This window comes from Typopeltis vanoorti, chromosome 12, assembly GCF_054136105.1.
Source record: "Typopeltis vanoorti isolate ZY-2024b chromosome 12, IOZ_Tvanoo_1.0, whole genome shotgun sequence".
Taxonomy (NCBI): domain Eukaryota; kingdom Metazoa; phylum Arthropoda; class Arachnida; order Uropygi; family Thelyphonidae; genus Typopeltis; species Typopeltis vanoorti.
In genome coordinates, this window is record NC_143560.1 from 50,650,068 (window position 1) to 50,669,532 (window position 19,465).

Below are 19,465 nucleotides of genomic sequence, written 5' to 3' on the forward strand. Positions count from 1 at the left end.
CGAGTGTATATGGCTTGGCTAGATAGGTAAAAATTTCATTCCGCTCTCATGTAAAGTGCTGACACTCCACAAGAATATGACAAATAGTAAGATGCATATTGCATTTTTCACACATGAGAGGGTCATCAGCCCTCACTAAATAAGAATGTGTAAGATGACTGACCTATGCAACTTCCTCTCTTCTCTTTCTATGTTGACTAGAATGCCAATGCTTAATTTCAGGTTTAATGTCATATGATTTGTTTGTCAATGATGACTGCCATTGAGCAATAAGCTTTGATCTTAACTGTCTGTAATCAAACATTTTGTGGAGAAAGTATAAGCTGATCTAGCAGCTACATCTGCAGTTTCATTTCCCTGAATTCCCATGTGGTTGGGAATACAGCACAACTGAACATCAAAATTAAAGGTTTTCATTTTGTACAGCAGATGTAACACTTAATACAGCACTGGATGTGGATTATACGTAGGAGAGGAGTTAGCCTGTAAAGAGCACAACGAGTCTGCACAAATTACACTTTTGTTAGCAGTTTTCTTTTATATACATACGTGCAAGCCGAATGTCATGTAACTCTGCTCCATAATTACTGCAATCAGGTGGAATCTGGTTGAAGACAGTAATGTCAGAAAATACAGTAGCACAGCCAACACAGGTATCAATTCTTGAGCCATCACCAATGATCAAGAAATCAGAGTGGGCTGCTCTGTGTGCATTAAAGCAATTGCAAGTAGACAGATGATGAAGCATGAGACTTCTGTAGTTGACAAAGTGAGAAGTTGCAGGATGGAGTGCAAAACTGCCATGGAAGAATGCCATTATGTTTGGTGGTGTAGGCAATGTTGTCAACATTCATGCCAAGTCTTTCATGCATAGTTTCTAACACTCATACCAAAAGGATGTACGAGTTTCATGTGTGTGATATAGAGCTTTCCAATGCAGAGAAAAGACTAATCCATGTAGGATGATCTAGAAGAGACTATCTTTAGGACAAAATTAAGACAACTGTTTCCATATAAGTGATAGAACCAGCTCATTTACTTAAACATAAAGACTGAGTGGGTGCTGTGTGAAAGGCACCAGTAGCTATCCGTATACTCTGATGATGGATTGGATCCAACCTTTTGAAGGTTTAATGGAGTATTGACAACACTAGGATGTCATCAGGCCCTACTGCACTATGAGACAGTAAAAAAGAGTGTTTTTAGTTTCTCCTTATTTTAGTCTCTCCAAATGGCTGATTGTATGGCTCAAGTCCATTGGTAGAAAAATCAAGCCAATTTTCTCTTGTTGCTCTTTCAGTATTAAAAATTCAGGAGGATGTGAATCTGTTGCTGAGATACTGGCAAAATTTTCTCCAAAAGTGTCTGCAATAGCTTCAGGATCAGCAATTACACTTCCATTATGGTCTAAGATAGATAAACAATGTGTTCTATATCTCCCTTTCATTTTCCAGATTTTATCCTATACAATTTTTGCACTGGTCATTTGATTAATTTGAGGTAAATTGGATCGAAGATTGTTTTTGACTAATGTCTTGCATAACATGCTTTGGCCTGAACACACTTAAAAGCTATTATGTTTGAAGTGGTGAGGTAACTACGAAATATATCCTATGCTCTGTGTTGATCTTTTTTTTGGCTGTCTGGCATTTTGGATAGAGTGGAAATCAAAATATTCTTGGAATGGAGGCTATTGCTGCCTGGACAATGTAGTCTGTTACATACTTGACTGTTCCACTGTTAGGTGTTTGACTGATGGTATCAGCATTAAATTTTGCAAGATGGGAAAAAGTGTTCTAGTCAGCCTAGTCCATTTTCCATATGGGCATCCACGTAGGGGAATCATATTTCTTCAGAATTCTTGAAACTGGTTCTAAAATTCCGGAAATATATGGAATTGGAACTCAACGTATTGATTCTTTGTTGTTTTCCAGAATTTCAGAACCAATTTCAAGAATTCTGAAGAAATATGATTTAACAGCCACTTATATCCCTATTAACAAAATATCCACCTATTTCCCCTCTTCTAAAGATAAACGCTCAACTATGTTGCTGCCTGGTGTATATATCAAGTTCCGTGTGACTGCAATCTGTCGTACTTTGGAAAAAAACTGGAAACTATAGAAAAAAGAATACAAGAACATCAATCGCACATTCTTCACAACAAATATGATAAGTCTGGATTGGCACAACACGGAATAGAGACAAGCCACAACATTCTGTGGTCCAGGGACTTGCCTTCTACACAGATGTAACTATAAATTCGAACACTTATTCAAAGAGAGCGCTGAGGCCTAATTTCAACGCCCTAACTTGAATCAAAATGATTGCCTATCCTTGTCATAAATATGGGAAAGTTTAATCCAGATAACACTGTTTTTTTTTTCACAATTGAGATCTAATTCTTACATTAGTCTAATGTTATTTTTAATTTAATTTATAAATTAAGATTGTTATATGAAATTGTGAATTAATACCTATAATTTATTCATCACTCTGATGAAATTTACCTCTCTTTAATGTTTAGCAATGTAACATCATGCGGCTCGTTCTACTTTTGAATGATCAATTGTTTGTATTCCACCTTGTAAAAACTGTTCCTATAAAACCACTGGTGATAGTCTGTTAATTTCAGACTGAAATATTTGGCAAATATTAAAATATTCTTGTGCTAATGTGTGTGGAAGTGGAATAGAAAAGCTTGGGTAACAAAAGCCTTCTTTAGTAACTGGTTTGAAAATTCATTCGTTAAATAAGTCAAACATTACTTAGAACAGCAAAACCTGTGCTTTAAAGTTCTCCTAATTCTCGATAATGCTCCAGGACACGATGCTGAAGCTCTCACAACATTGCATCCAAATGTAGAGGTTTTATTCCTCCCACCTAACACCACTTCCTTAATCCAACCAATGGATCAAGGAATCATAAAAACATCAAAGCCTATTATGTCAGGCATGTTTACACCTGTGCAAATAAAGCACGACACACTAATGGCATTTTGGAAGTGATTCAACATAAGCCACTGCACAGAAATGATTAAACATGCATGGGAACAAGTGAATTCATCAACATTAAATGCTTGCTGGCATCAGCTCTGGCCAGAAGTTGTCAACAATTTTAAAGAATTTCCATCGATTGAAAATTAAGAAAAGAAAATACAAGAAGTTAAACGAATTGTTAAAAAAGGCATAGGAACTGTCTGATTTTGCAATGGAGATCGACCCAAATGAAGAAAGAAGAGGACACTTTATGAAAGGCATTGAAAAACTCTGCGCTCCTTACTGCAAAACTTTTAAAGAGTTGCGTCAGTCATTGTCCGAAGCAAAAATCACTAGCTTTTTAAAAAAATAATTGTATCATGTACCTACTTATTAAGCAGTAATAAAAATCCTTTCAATTAACATTTGTTTCATTTTTCTCTTTTAATTACAACAATATTTAGGTTAGTTTAAATTACACATACATACTTTCTTAATTTGAACTATACCTAACACATTTTTTTCCATAGAAAGTCGACTTTGTGGAATGCAATTTTGCATTGCACGCAATGTATTAATGACATAACCACCGCGTTCGGCAAAGGTTTAATGTACAATGAATTTTTTTTTTTAAGCAATAGATGTGTTGTGCATACTGTACATATGTGAAAGGTCAATATTGAACTATATTATGTGACACCTCCAAGGAGTCCAAGGACTTTGAATGCATTGTGATTAAAAATTTATATATTGGAAATAACTACAATTTCATTTAAATGTATTCATGATATGACAAACTGACATTTTCTTGCACACTTCAAGTATGTGTACGAGATTTACTGTTTTCAAGTAAAACGCCATAACTAACACAAAATGGCAGCACATTTTTCTCGCTTCGTGACAAACTAAAACTATAAGTGCAATGAATAGTGGAGTGAAAAGAACACTATATATTGCTATGAGAGAAATTAGATTTTTGAAACTTGATAGCAGATATTTAAAGTCATATAAAAAAAATTTTAAAGTTTTCAATTGGTATGTTAAGACAATTATGACAGAACAACTGTGGAGAAGAAGATATGGCAGGTTGAGAAAGAAAAATGAAGTTCCGAAACTTAAAGGAGATTCACATAACTTTTAGAGAAACTGATAACTAAAACTGCAAGTGATTTTATGAGTCTTTAAAACAGAATGTCATAGTCTTCAAATTAAGGATTTCAGATCCAGAAATTTTATATTTAACTCTGGAAATAAAACTTCTTTAATAAATTCTTTGGCAGGTGCTGTGATCAAATAATATGTTTTAAAATGGAAAAAAAAAAATGTGTAAATTATATGAAGAAAATAATATATTTTGAATGCAGTTAGAACATGGGTGAAAAATGCACTTGCCACTTGTCTCTGATAACTCACCCGTGACTAGCAGATTTCTGAAGCGCTGGTGATGGATACGTATTTCTGCAGTGCAGATAGAAGAATGATGGGACATTGCACCAGTTGAATGAAAAAGACCCAGTTTGATTCTCATCTTGAAATGAGGAGCCTTTAAATGGGCTTTTCAACTGAATGTTAGCCAATATCATACAGAAATAGTGGGGGGGGGGGGGGTATATATATTGCATAGAAACTGGTTTTTCATCCCATATGTAGAAAAATCAACCAGAAAAGATGCACAATACAGAAATAAAAATATCCTTAATGGACAGTGTGTAGATGTAGGTTATATGATGTAGAATGCCCTCCTGCAAATGAGTACACTCCTTATAAAGAGGTTAATACGTTCATTGCCAAGCTGAAAATTGGAATTTCATGTGGTGGCCAATTTTTTTTTTACTTGATAGCGACGTCCACGCGATAACGCGTGATCGGCCGTTTGGTGAGGACTCGCATCACATGATATTGCGTGATTGGCCGTTTGGTGAGAACTCGCATCACATGATATTGCGTGATTGGCAATGAACGTGTTAAAGGACTCATTGTAGGAGACGAGGACAGGAATATTCAGGACACAAGTATACAGAGGATTTCAAATAGTAAGAGATCCTCCTTTTTTAAGCATAATAAAAGTAAATATTGTATGGAAAAGATAAATATGTTCAAGAATATTAAAGAAGCCAAGTAATATATACAAATAATATACAAATATAATTCAAGAAAAAATAAAAGTCTGAAAACAAATCAGTGGTCAAATCTGAAGAACATGTCCATTAATTCAGTCAGGAAAGCAGGTGGCACAGTTATGTAAATATAAAAAATATCAGAACTTCATAGTGGACCCAAAAAGAAAGCACATCCTTAGAGAAATGCCCTTAGAGAATACAGAGAAAAATGTAAGAAAATTAAGCTGTGTATAAGAGTAATTAACAAGTCGTGGAAAACTGGTAAGAATACTTAAGATATCACAAAGGTAGAAAAAAAAACTTCTGGAAATCTACTGAAAAAGCTAAGAAATGGGGTAAAGAGTAATGCAAAAGGAATTAAAGATAAAGGTACATGAAACTGAACAAAGATATTTTGTAGGTATGAAGTAATTACTTTGAAAGACTGTTCAACTAAACAAGCAATGACAGAATATCAGTAGTAAATAAGAGGAATGAAATCAGGAGTACATATCATTACTCATGGGCAGAAAAGCCATAAGCAAGCTGAAACATACAAATGAGATATTTATTCACTTGCTCAAATACTGACGTAGAGGTTTGACCATGGCTGCATTGAATAATTCAGAAGGCCAAATTTCAGATAATTGGAATAGCACTATTAAAACAATGTAAGAATTACATGGGAATTCTCCTACTAAGTGCTCTACATAAGAGCACTTAGTAGGATATTTCATATCTTAAGTATGAATGCATGCTCTGCATGCATTCATACTTAAGATATGAAAAATTATGGGAGAACAACTTGTGGAAGAGAGTGCAGGTTTCAAGCCAAATAAGTATTTTAAGATCTTATTTTCACTTTATGACATAGTTTAGAAATCATGGGAAAATATCAAAGATCTATATTTAAGTTTTGAAGATCTAGAATAAGCATATGACAAAGGAAGAGGAAGGTGTCAGACTGGAAGCCTAAAGTCTTAAATGGGGATTCCCTCTATGGGTGCTAGTATCTAACCTTGACTGTTAAGTGAGGTCTAAGAATTAATGTTTCCCAAATCTTCAGAAATTTAACACAACCATATTTATTTAAATTAGGTTGGTTTTTTAAATCTGCTACTGGTTCAAAAAAGTCTTGCTTATAATTGTGAGTGAAGCATAGTAGTGTTTTTGCAACTTATTCTGTGGCATATATCTAAGGCATGGTCAGCTAGACCAGACTAACCATAGTTGTGGCCGTGGATATATTTCTTGTGTTCTTGAAGACAGATGTTGGCATATCTCCCAGTGTGTCCATAACATGACAATATGCAAAAGGAACCTTGTACATACCAAGAACAAAGGGGTAGAGTTGATCCTTAGGAGAATAGATAAGGGCAGCCAGCTTCATATAAGGTTTTTGAAAGCAGTGCAGGGATTATATTTCTTTCACGTACTGGCCATTTTTTAGTAATAGCATTAATATTTAGTAATAGCATTAATATTTAGCATATCTGGGAGCGATAAGTTATGGAATTATGTTAATGTTACAAATGTGCTTAAATCATGGAGATTAATAATGACAGGACAATTGTCTGTTCTTCTGGTTGCAACTTTAAGTTTGAGCAAGGATATCTATATAAGTGAAACATTAGATATGAACAGATATCTGAAAGTTGTGCATTTGGGTCACGCAGGGTACAGAGATAAGTATACAAAAAAAACATGGAGATAACGTATTATGTCTGTACATAAATGCAAGGAGTATCAGGAACAAAGGGATTCAGTATTTTCTTTGTGAATACTTTGTTAATGCCACAATCTTAGTGAATAAGATTGTGGCATTAACAAGACCTCTCTCAGCAAGATATACTAATTGGTATTGAGTTTAAAGGTACAGTATTTTTTTAGGAAGGACAGTCAGGAGAGGAGAGAGGCAGCGGGATGATATCAGATGATTTGAGTCTAATTAGGATAGAAAGCTACAACTGCAATATTAGTAACAATTTTCCACGTAGCAGTGAGTTTGAAGCTGTGGTGTGAGATGGAGTCTAACAAGATCAAACACATGGAGTGTTGTTACAGACCTAGTGAATGAGCAGCCAGAGACAATGGAATGCATCACCAAATTAACAAGCTAGGTGCTATGGGTAGCAGTGAAATCTCATGAAAAGAAGGAAGCCAAATTTATTTAGCTGTTGGAAAAACATGTTCGTAAGTAGCATGTGACAGAAGGAACTTGAGGTGGGAGTGTGTTAGACCTGATTATAGTGTTTTTTTTTTTTTTTGGGGGGGGGGGGGGTTCATTAAAAGAAATATCTGTTCTACCTCCAGTTGATCACAATGATCATGGTACAATGACCTCGAAATGGCTCAATATATGGATGTTAAGAGTTCAAAGAATAAAAAATAGGGTAAGAGTGAATGGATGTGCAATCTTATTAAGCAGGAAATTCTTAACATAAAGATGAAGGGGGGAAGAAATGCTACATGCATAAGAATGACATCACTTATGAAAATATCAAGGTAGAGGCTGGAAGAGTTTTTTTTAGATAAGGTAATTTACTCATATGCATGAGGAAAAGATACTAGAGCCTGACAAACTAAATAAGAATTTGGCAATAGGGGCTGATGGGATATCAGCAAAGTGCTCAGCTGAACTCGCTGTGCCTTTTCACCTGACTGCATAATTTGTGCCTTAGCACTGGGAAGATTCCACAGAAGTAAAATGATTGTATGATAATCTCATTGCACAAAGGTCAGTAAAGAATTGTAAATTGTAAAGAATCTTTGTACCATCCTTGTGCAATGGGATTATCATAACTGCTGATGTATCAGTATTTCTGGAGTGGTGCTGAAGATATTGGAAAAGTTGGTAAGATCATACATATAGAAACAGGTTATAATCTACAATTTACAAAGAACACCATGGGTTTATTAAGGGAAGGTCATGTTTGAGCAGCCTGTGCATAATTTAAAATAATATTATGGTTGAGTTAGACAAGGGAAACAGACACACCATGATACTTTTGGACTTTGCTAGAGCATTTCACAGGACATAGCATGGAAGGTTATCATATAAGCTGGAGGAAATGAAATTAAATCATAAACTCTTAGCTAGAATAGAAAATGGCCGACTAACATATCAGTAGTGTACGGTGGATGTGAATGAAAAATATAAGTTGACCAGTGGTGTACCCGAGAGATCAGTCCTTGATCTACTGTTATTCAACCTTTACATTAATGCCACTGAGAAGGATTTGAGCTATAGCTTTATAGCTATTTGCTGAGATAGCAAAGATAAATAATCAGGAATGCAACTAGCATGCAACACTTGCAGAATGATTTGATGAGGTTGGAACTGTGAGCATGTGAAAATTGTTATCAGTTCAGTGTTAACAGATGTAAAGTTATGCAGTTTGGTGTGTTGTGATATCCAATGGAATTGTAAAGAATCATAATTTACAATGATGAATCTTTTTATAACTGCTTCTGTATGTTAAGAGTTTTTATTAGTTTTGGTTTTGTAACCCTGGGGGAGACCTGACTCCTACCAGGCGCATCCCTTGGGTGGCGGATGAGGGAAACCCCAACGGGTTGCTCCAAATAAAGAATAAGGAGTCGTGGACCAAAGGATGCAGCAGAGGAGTGGCAAGCCAGCTGCATTATTCTACCATTCAACCCTATGAATCAGGAGTCTCACTGTGTCAAGAGAATATTACTGCGTCCGAGGGAAACAGACATGACTGATCCTAGATCACAGGGAGCATCCGAGAAGTTTAGTATGTGGTCAGCCAATAGAGTTTCGCATCTCTTAACCTTAAATATAAGGACACTGTTAAAACCTGGGAAAATAAATTTGATGGAAAAAGAACTTGTGAGGATTACATGGGACATTGTAGGCTTGGCTGAAACCCATTGGACAGGAGAAGGAGTTATAAACCTAAATTCAGGAAAACTATTCTACTGGCAGAGAGGACAATATACATAGAGAAGGAGTCGCCATTTTAGTGAACAATAGGCTACAAAATGCAGTCATGGCCACAGAACCACATGGCCCAAGAATAATCACTATCAGATTAAAAGGTAAAGAAAAAAATGTTCACTTCACAATAATTCAAATCTATGCCCCTGACCAGTCACATGAAGATGAAGAAATCGATACCTTCTATGATAAGTTGCAAGATCTAATAAGAAAGATATTTTAATAGTGATGGGCAAGTTCAGAGTTGATAACACAAATGAAAGAGGAGAAAGAAATATTAGAATTTTGTAAAGCAAACAATCTATTTATCTGTAATACCCTTTTTTTCCATAGACCTTCCCACAAATATACATGGACCTCACCAGATGGTACAATAAAGAACTGTATTGATTACATTCTAATCAAATGCAATTGGAAATCATCAGTGCAGAATGTTAGAATTTTAAAAACTCCAGACTTGGCCACTGACCATGAACTGCTTGCAGCAAAAATCACGAACTCCTATCAACAAAGTGGACCTGTCAAAACTGAAAGAGAAATCTATGCAAGATAACTATCAGACACTAATAGGAAATGAGTTTAGAAAATATTCCTATGACAATATAGAAAATACATGGAATCAAGGTAAAAAAATTGTTTAAGTACTGCAAGAAACATACTTGGTACAACATCAAGACCAAATCATGAATGGATAACCCCTGAAATTCTAAATACTTTAGAAGAAAAAAGAACAGCAAATCATATATTAAATATAAAAAATACAGAAGAAAATAAACAACATTATAAGAATCTTAAAAACAAAATTGATAAAATGTGCACATCTGCCAAAAATAACTGGTTGGAAGAAAAAGCAAAACTGCACAAAGAAGCTAATAAAAGAAATGATAATAAAACGGTATACAAAATTATCAAAGAATTAACTAAGATCTATAAAGATAAACCATTAACAATGTAAGATAAAAACAATCTAGAAACTGGGTCAATACAAATATTAAAATAATTTGGAAGGACTACTATCAAACATTATTTCAAAAAAAGCAGGAGGAGGAAAGTATAACAGAAAAGATGATATATGAAAAGGGACCACCCATAACTCCAGCAGAAATTATAAATGCAATAAACCAAATGAAACTTTCAAAAGCTACGGGTAAAGATGAAATATCTATAGAACTAAGGAAACATGGTGGCAAGGAAGCTATTAATTTCTTAATGAATTTATTTAATCAAATTCTTTATACTGGAGTAATCCAAACTGACTGGAAAACAGGAATTATTATACCAATTCACAAAAAAGGAGACAAAAGAATATGTGAAAATTATAGACCCATAACACTCTTAAGTCATAGTTATAAACTATTCATTCGAATTATACAAAAGAGAACACGGGTGCTTACAGAAAAAATCAGAGGAAACCAAGCAGGATTCAGGCCACATAGATCCACCATAGACCATATCTTCACCATTAATAATATAGTAGAAAAATATTGGGAATACAACCTGCCCACATACTGTTGTTTTATAGATTTTAAGCAAGCCTTTGATTCAGTTAATAGAAACAAATTGATCACTATCCTAAAAAACATAAAAATGGATTCAGATATTTTAACATTTATTACAAATTATTATGGCGACACCAAAGCTTTTGTTAAAATGAACAACATTAAAACCGAGGATTTCAGAGTCGAGAAAGGTGTAATGAAGGGATGCCCTCTCTCACCTCAACTCTTTATCATCTTCCTAAAAGAAGTCTGTAAAACCATAGCTGATGAACCAGGTGTAAAAATCAATGGTACCAATATTAATCACATAAAATATGCGGATGATATCATTATTTTTTATCAGATTCTAAACCACAGCCTAGAAAAAACTATTAATATTTTAAATGACTCTTGTAAAACTTATGGTATGAAAAATAAATCATCATAAAACAAAAATAATGAAGATAGGTAGAGAAGAAGAAAATATTTCTACAAATCTCGAAAATCATCTGCTGGAACAAGTTAATAAATATGTTTATCTTGGCAATCTTATATCTAGTAACCTCAACGATATGGAAACAGTAAAACACAGGCGGCTAAACCTAGGTTGGACCAACATGAATAAACTAAGCAAAATATGGAAAAATAAAAAAATCCCAATGAGTCTAAAATTATATAAAACAATTATTATCCCAACGGCTACTTATGCTTCAGAAGCTTGGAGATTAACTCAACAACCAATCAAGAAACTTCAAGCATTTGAAATGAAATGCCTCAGAAAAATTAATAACACCCACTGGATGGAACACAAGACTAATGATCAAGTCAGAACAGATTTAAACTTCCCAGATAATATAATAGACACAATCATTAAGCATCAACTGAGATGGTTTGGTCATATTCAGAGAATGGCCCCTCATAGACTCCCATATTTAGCTCTGAATGGATATATAGGAAGAAAAAGACCTAGAGGCAGACCAAGAAGTACTTGGATAAAGTTGCTGAAAGAATATTCCCATCTACCCAGCTATAGAGTCATGAGTGAGATGGCTAAAGATAACGATAAGTGGAGAACCTTTCTTCTTAGTGGACTCAACTCATTATCAAGTGGATGAGATGAGATGATGGTTTTGTAACCACATATGATTAGCACTTGCAACATACTTGATTAGAAATTCATATCTGTTTAAAGAAATAATATAAAAGTATTTTAGACAATGCACTTACCAGATATCTGATAACTAATATTTTCAATGGTTCTTTATTCCAATTCACAATTGTTAAGTGTACTGTAGTATCTATTGTTCATCATAGACAATTTCCTTTTGCTAATGGTAACATGCCGACCATCACTAACCTCTTGCTTACTGCTTAGTTGAAAAAGTGCATATGTGCAATGAGGAGAGTGATGGGAGGTTGACAGCTTACAGGGAGAGTGTTCAGTACACAAGATAACAAAGAAAAACAAGTGAGGGAAGTTTGAAGATCTCAAGGTCTTATGAGGACTGTTCGATAAGTCTGTACAAAGTTTAAGAGATGGTGCCACCAGTATGTATCAAGGTTATTTTTAGTTGCTGGCAACTGTTGGAGGATCATGCACTAAGTTTCAGTCAGATAGATCTATTACTCTGCGTTTGGCCTTCATTTGAATCGATCAAGTACCGTGATTTGTGAAAAATAGATGAGAAAGAATTTCGTGTAGTGATTAAACATTACTTTTTGAAAGGCAAAATGACTCAGGAAACCAAAGCTAAGCTTGATAAACATTATAGTGAGTCTGCACCTTCAATTAGAAAGGTTTATAAGTGGTTTAGTAACTTTCAAGTGGCCATATGAGCACAAGTGATGCTGAATGTTCTGGATGCCCTGTTGAGGTCACTACTCCAGAAATTATTGAAAAAATTCATGATATGGTAATGGATGGTAGAAGAGTGAAGGTGCATGAATTGCTAAGGCTGTGGGCATCTTAAATGACCACGTACATAATATTTCACATGAATATTTACATATGAGAAAACTATCTGCAGGATGGGTGCCACATTTGCTCACACTGGATCAAAAGCGTCACATGTGAACTGTTGCAAGGACAGCTTGAAGCTGTTTCACAATGGAATCCAGAGGAATTTTTTTGTCATTTCGTAACAGTGGACAAAACATGGATTCATCAATACCAGCCTGAGACCAAGGAACAGTCAAAACAATAGGTTGCAAGTGGGGAATCTGTACCAAAGAAAGCGAAAGCTATTCCTTCAGCAGGAAAGGTTATGGCCACCATCTTCTGGGATGCTCGTGGCATAATCTTCATAGCCTTTTTGGAAAAGGGCAAAACAATTACCAGAGTGTATTATGCATCTTTGTTTAAATAATGAAATGAAGGAAAAACAACCACGACAACACACCCACTCACTCTTCTGCAATTGTGAATACAAAATTGTTCAATTTATGCTACAAAGTCATTTCGTCCCCCCCCCCCTGGTGTGGACTTCCTCAAAGAAAAAGGGGCCTATAATGAATGACGGAGTGAACCCGCACCATGCTGTTACCTTTGGCTGATGCAAAGGGGTTTCCACAATTTCCGGATCTGTTTAAATAGCGACAGGCAGCAGCTCTGGGACCGATACAGCGCCACCTGTCGGTGACAAATGTAACTATTCTGGCTATAAAATTTTTTATTATTAAAAAAAAATCCCATGTCTTTCTGTGAAAACTGCATCGTGCTACTGTCTATACTTTTCGAATTATTGAATTTTTACTTTTCTGTTACTTTTGGATCACCCGATACAAGTACACTTGGATCTCACCTGATGATATCTATCCAAACACAACTGATCATGTTCTAATTAATAGTAAATAGGCAAGTTCTGTTCTCTATGAAACACAATATACAGAGATGCAGAGATATGATCAATCTGGCCACCTTGTTAAGAGCGCACTGTAAATGAAGCTACAAAAATGTACTGTCAATGTGGGTGGAAGAGGGATATTTTGCTTATTCTCACACACCAAATCTAGCTTGCACATAGTTTTGTATATCAGGATCTCAAAACACCTTAACACATTAAGAGACTGAGTCTTCACATTCTTGTAATCAAAATAAAAAGCTTTAATTTACAAAAGTGCCGATATATTCTTCAAATTACAACTTAGCAAATGGCAAAAACACATTTGCTATACAGTCTTCCTTCAATCACATAAGCCAAGAGTTATCCAAACTTCTGGAATTTCAGTTTCTTGCTTCTTACAGAAACTTATATTCCTTCTTGAATTCACACAGGAGAAAGACAATTAAGACTACTCTCTATATGACAGCAATATAAGAATCAAATTCTTCTTGCATCTCAAATCATGGAACACTAAAAAAAAAAAATCTTTGTCTTCATCCAAGACACTCCAGTAACTTCACTTTTTGTATGAAAGTAGCAGAAAACTTCATGAGATAGACTACTGAAAATGATATCACTTAGAATGAAGTAACTTTCTATATGAAAGTTTCACCATTCTTCTTAAAACCATATCAGCAGTTTTAACTCTTCAGAACAAATTGGTATATGAAAGATTCTGAAGAAATAAACAAGGCCATATCGGCTTTTTTGGAAATCACTTTTCAGACTGAAAATCCTAAATAAAATAAACTTTACTGGGTCATCCTATATGAACTGGAAATCATAAAATTCCTTTCAGCTTTAATTAAAAAATCCTATATGGATTAATGACTACAAAAACTTCACTTATCTCTCTATACAAGAATATCCTGTCTTCTATTTATAACTCTTATTCTAATTTCTGTCCAATCTTCATATATTGAAGGCATAGGAACTCCACAAACTTCTGTGTTCCTTTCCTACTCCCTGAACAGCTGAAAACTCAGCAATGTTTGATAACATTCCTTTTACTTCTGCACATGCATAGAGCAAGTTCTGCTCCAGTCCACCACTGTGTGCTGCCATTACTGCTTTGAGCACTGAGATAAATTTCCTACACTATGAAATGAACTTTTGAAATGACAAAAGTTCATTTCATAGTGTAGGAAATTTATTATAATGTCATTATGAAAGTAGTAGTAATTATAACAGTTCATCCTACATCCTTTTATGCACTCATGTAAGTTCATTTAATTATTCAAGCAACATGAATTACAGCAGTAACTTTCGCTTCCCTTATCAATGAGAAATTTTGTAAACTATGTTTGTCTACATACAAACAGCACCAACTTTACAAAGTTTTTGGACAGCTGATACAAAATTAAAATTAATTTCCAATAATAAATTTTATTTCATATCTAAGCAAGACATCAGTAACCGAAGATAAGAATACCGTCTAAAAAATGTCCTGCCCCAACATATAAAATGAAATGTACTACTTTGCAAAATACCTTATTATTAACTTCTTAACTCTAATTCTTTTCCTATTTTTAATTTGTGGGATATCTGAATTTTAGTACATATCCTACAGCACTCCCAAGAGCCTACCACTATCTCTTAATACTGAAATTGAGCAATGCTGATACTATGAGAATTTATCAAAATGAGTTGCTAGATGTTATAAAAGAGCTAGCTTACCAGATTGTGATACAGATAGTGGGAGGGGGGGGGAGATAGATTCAAGAAGGCTGTGCATGAAACTAGTCTATCTGCATTAGGGGTCAAAGAGAGAAAAGCAAATTATTTGAGCAGTGAAGCAATGCAGTTCTTTGCTGAAAGAAGAGAATATAGGAATAGACTAGAGTAGCATCCAAATAAGAATAGATTAAGGTATAATGAAAATAATTCACAAAAGCAAATTAACATACATAAAACTCCTGGTTTAACAAAACATAGCACAGAATGCAGCTAAAGAGAATAATTACAAAGGACTATATGATATCAATAAAATATGAAGAAAGAAGGAAAATTAAGTGATGTTAATAATCATGTCAACCATGCTAGTTATGTTAAAATTCATACTGGCTGTGCCATTTATATCTCTGTAATGAGACTGTTTTATTGCCAAATATTAAGTAAATATACAAGAGTTCAATCCACAATTGGTGCAATAACTATTATTTTTAGAGTCCAAAAAATAACCGACTCAAAACCGAAAAAAATATTTAATGAAACTAAAAAACTATATAGTTTTTATGGTAATTAAAAGTAACTTAATAACTACAAAACTAATTGGATGCAAGGAGTTCTAAATTAAAAACTATACTTTAGAGATCTCCTTTATACAATAAAATCATTCTCTAACTCATTCTATTAATGGTTTGTTTCACACATATTTAATCAGTCTACCAGACTGAACATTTTGTTTTCCAATTATTTCCTGCAAACAATAAATGTTCATTAGAGTCAGTTCTTTATAAGCCTTTTCACAAAATCTAAAACATTAACTTCCCTGGGAGTATGCAGTGTTTCCTTATTTAGCATATATTGTTCCAATCATTATCACTATTTCACTGGAGTATAAATACTCTTACCTCAGGCAATTTTATTACATGAAGCACAGATCACTAATTCTTTACTAAAGAAAAAAAAGTTTCCTTTTCTACTTTATAAACACTATATCAAAGTTAACAGTTTCAGATTTCACTAATTCCATCACTTGTTCTGATAAACTAGTTAATATCATCGGCATCCCTGAGACAGAAGACTAAACCTTTCATTTGGTGTTTCTTCGAGCACTGAAATAGAACGTCTCCTTAATATCTCCTTTGATTTAACCATTCACTTGTTTACAGTTTCATCCTGCTACAATTCTTTTTCATAATCTTGAATTAATTTATTCAGGATGTCAAGTTTTCTAAAAACTTCTTAGAATAAAATTCTCTGGTCTGTTTTCAAAATTCCATTCTCTCTTTTCTTGTTTTCCTCATTACTCAGGTACTGAATGCTCTCTCTGTCAGCTGTCAATCACCCACCAACCTCCACTGTGATCATGCATACTTCAACTATACTGTAAACAAGAAGTCAGCAATAGCCGACACAATATCGTCATTAGTGAAAAGAAAATGTCTATGATGATGAGATATAATATTTCGCTTAGCAAATAAAAAATACAATATAGAACCATTGAAAGTATTACAGTTATCAGATATTTGATAAGTACATCAATCTCAAATACTTGACAGTATTTTTTACACAGATCTAGCAGGCACATTCAATGCTGATTTTATGTGGTTTCAAAACCGAAACTAATGAAATACTAACATGGAGAAACATCGTAAAAAGATTCAGAATTATGAGTACTTTTACATCAGTTTCATCATTCTCATTTTTTTTTTTTTTAAATTCCTAAATATTTATCTTATATCTAACAAAACTTAATTTTTTTTATGCTTATGCCTAGATCTAAAATAACAAGATTCTATTATGTGACGATTCATTATTTACAATTTCTGAATTATTAGTCATTTCAGAATCATTTGGTGCTAGAGATAATTGAGAATTTGCATCATCTTTCAGTTCATTATATCTAAATACAGCAATCTCTCGATTAGTGCGCCTAATGCATTCTTTGAAGCAGGCGCATTAATCGAAAATAATAACCTATGGGAAAAAGTATAATTCGTTCCTCAAATTTCTTTTTTGAACCTTAATTTTTTTATTCAAGAATTAAGGTATGTCTCAGGGCCTAGTTAAAGGAAAACCATGAAGCTGAAAGACAATAAAACATATTCAGAATATAAATTTTATTATTCTACTTTGTAACAAAGAATTGAGCTAACATAGTTTGGTGGACATTTTGTTTCTTTTTTTTTTCATACAACTGACAGTATGGCCCTATTGCCTGTTCTACTCTTCTGCAAATTTTACTGCTTCTCTCTTCATCAGGGTCAGCCTCTAAGCATTGCTGCTTAAAAACTGATTGTATGAAAAATATTTTCAAATTGTTTCTGTGAAATCTCTTTTGGCTGACTATCAGTGGTTAAATTTTCTTCATATTCTTCAGGATCTTCCCACTGTGCATCTAAATTTAGCAGGTCAGAATCACTCAATTCTTCAGAATGAGATTTAATTAACTCTTGGATGTTATTATTGAAGGGGAGAAAGAAATGAAGGATGTACGAATTGGTTGTCAACATGCAAAATCACATGCTTTATAGATAAAATTTCCCAACTGTTATATAAGCAAAATAGTTTCAACTTTAAAAACTACAATGATCATAAAAGAAAAGTTAATTTCCCGACGTGTAATAATAAACAACTCATCCCAGAAGACGGATTGATTACCCTATTATCGGAATGGATGATTCTCCTTTTTGTGACATGCGCAGAAGTGTCGAAGAGTCTTGAATCTGCAGGAGTACTATAGCAGACGACAAATTTTGGAGGTAAATATTTGGAACATAGTATACATAGAAGTAGTGTAGTATGCCATTAAAAATAACTTTGTAAAATGTTTTAAATGGGTAACTAAATTATTTCATTCTGGTGAATGATTTTTTTAAAATAGTTAGCCATAAAAAATGTATAGATAGAAAATTTTGAAAATCTGTAACATTTATTTTTAAGATGTATATAGGCACACTAATCGAATTTGAGTATCGAAAAAAAAAAATGACGCACTAATCGAGGGATTACTGTATTATATTTCTGTACTTTTCAATTTTGCTTAAATTATATTAAATAATTATGATATAATTTTAATATAATTTTGCTTAAATTATATTAAATGATTATGAGAGCTACTCCCCACTAACACATTATTCTAATACTGTCTAAATAACACTTTGGACAGTATTAGATCATATAAGGAGTGATATATTTATCACCCCTTATATATAGAAACTAATGACTTCACATCAATTGCCTTAGTATCCCATAATTCAAAGCTTATGGACAAGTATAATGCTATGCATTATGGGTAGGGCCACTATCCAGACCAGTTTCGACCTTTATGGAGGTCTCATCAGCAGGAGCCAGACCAAGACCTAATACCAAGGTTGAAGTAATGCAGAAGTCATATTTCCATATACAAGTAGTCCAAAGGTGTAACCCCTTATTACTAAAATACTCTGGATTAGAGATATATGTTGAAAGTTTTTTTCACTTAGTTATACTATAAATTAAAGATGCCAAGAAATCATATTCTTGGTTTCATTTATCTTATATATAGAGGTTAATGACTTTATATCAATTGCATTAGTATTCCCACTGACGAGACCTCAAATCAAGGTCGAAACTGGTCTGGGTGGTGGCCCTACCAATAATGCATAGCATTATACTTCCATAACCTTTGCGTTATGGGATACTAACGCAATTGATGTGAATCACCAGCCTCTATATACAAGTAACCAAGTCTTGAAGTTACTTCATGTGCAAACTTTGTTTGCTTACACTTGGATAAAGGATGAATGCATCTTTAACTTCAACACCCCTGTCCATAAGCATCCCAAGTCCCTGGCTTCATCAGTTTCCTGCAATTCAGTTTCATCAATACACAGTACACAACTTGCAAATTCTTCTTCCAAAAGTGCATCGCCTTACATATTGTGCTAGACTCAACCCCTACATAAACCACTCTTGGATATCTGTACAAGCCTCCATGGCTCAGTCGTTATAGACAAAGCCCTTTGGTCAGAAAAATCTGGGTTCAATTCCCGTCAGTGACGTGAGGAATCTTTATCTGGTCTCTTTTGATGAAAGACGGGTTAGCCAGTTTCATATAAAGGTAAGTGGTTTTTTCACCCAGAAACTCTGGTTTTTTGTCCCCCAGAATAGGCAAACTGGTCTCATGAACACACACACATCTACAGACATAGGACACATCAGGAGGTATAGGGCTAACCACCTTATCCTTGAGTTACAGTTGCGGTTGCAAGAATAAAAAACCTCAACACCATAAAAGGTAGAAGAGGAGGATTAAGTAAAGTAAAAGGATATCTCTACATCAGTCACCCTCTAATCCAAATCACCAGATTCATATCCATCCCTATTTGCACAACATAGCTCTATGTGGAATCTAGTC

The 19,465-nt window shown here is 34.1% G+C and overlaps 1 protein-coding gene across 4 annotated transcripts in view; it reads right to left on the minus strand.

Annotated features, from left to right (window-relative positions):
* Nucleotides 1–19,465, minus strand: part of LOC150100781 (GRB10-interacting GYF protein 2-like) — a 525,021-nt gene that overhangs the window by 422,246 nt on the left and 83,310 nt on the right. The window lies entirely within an intron of this gene.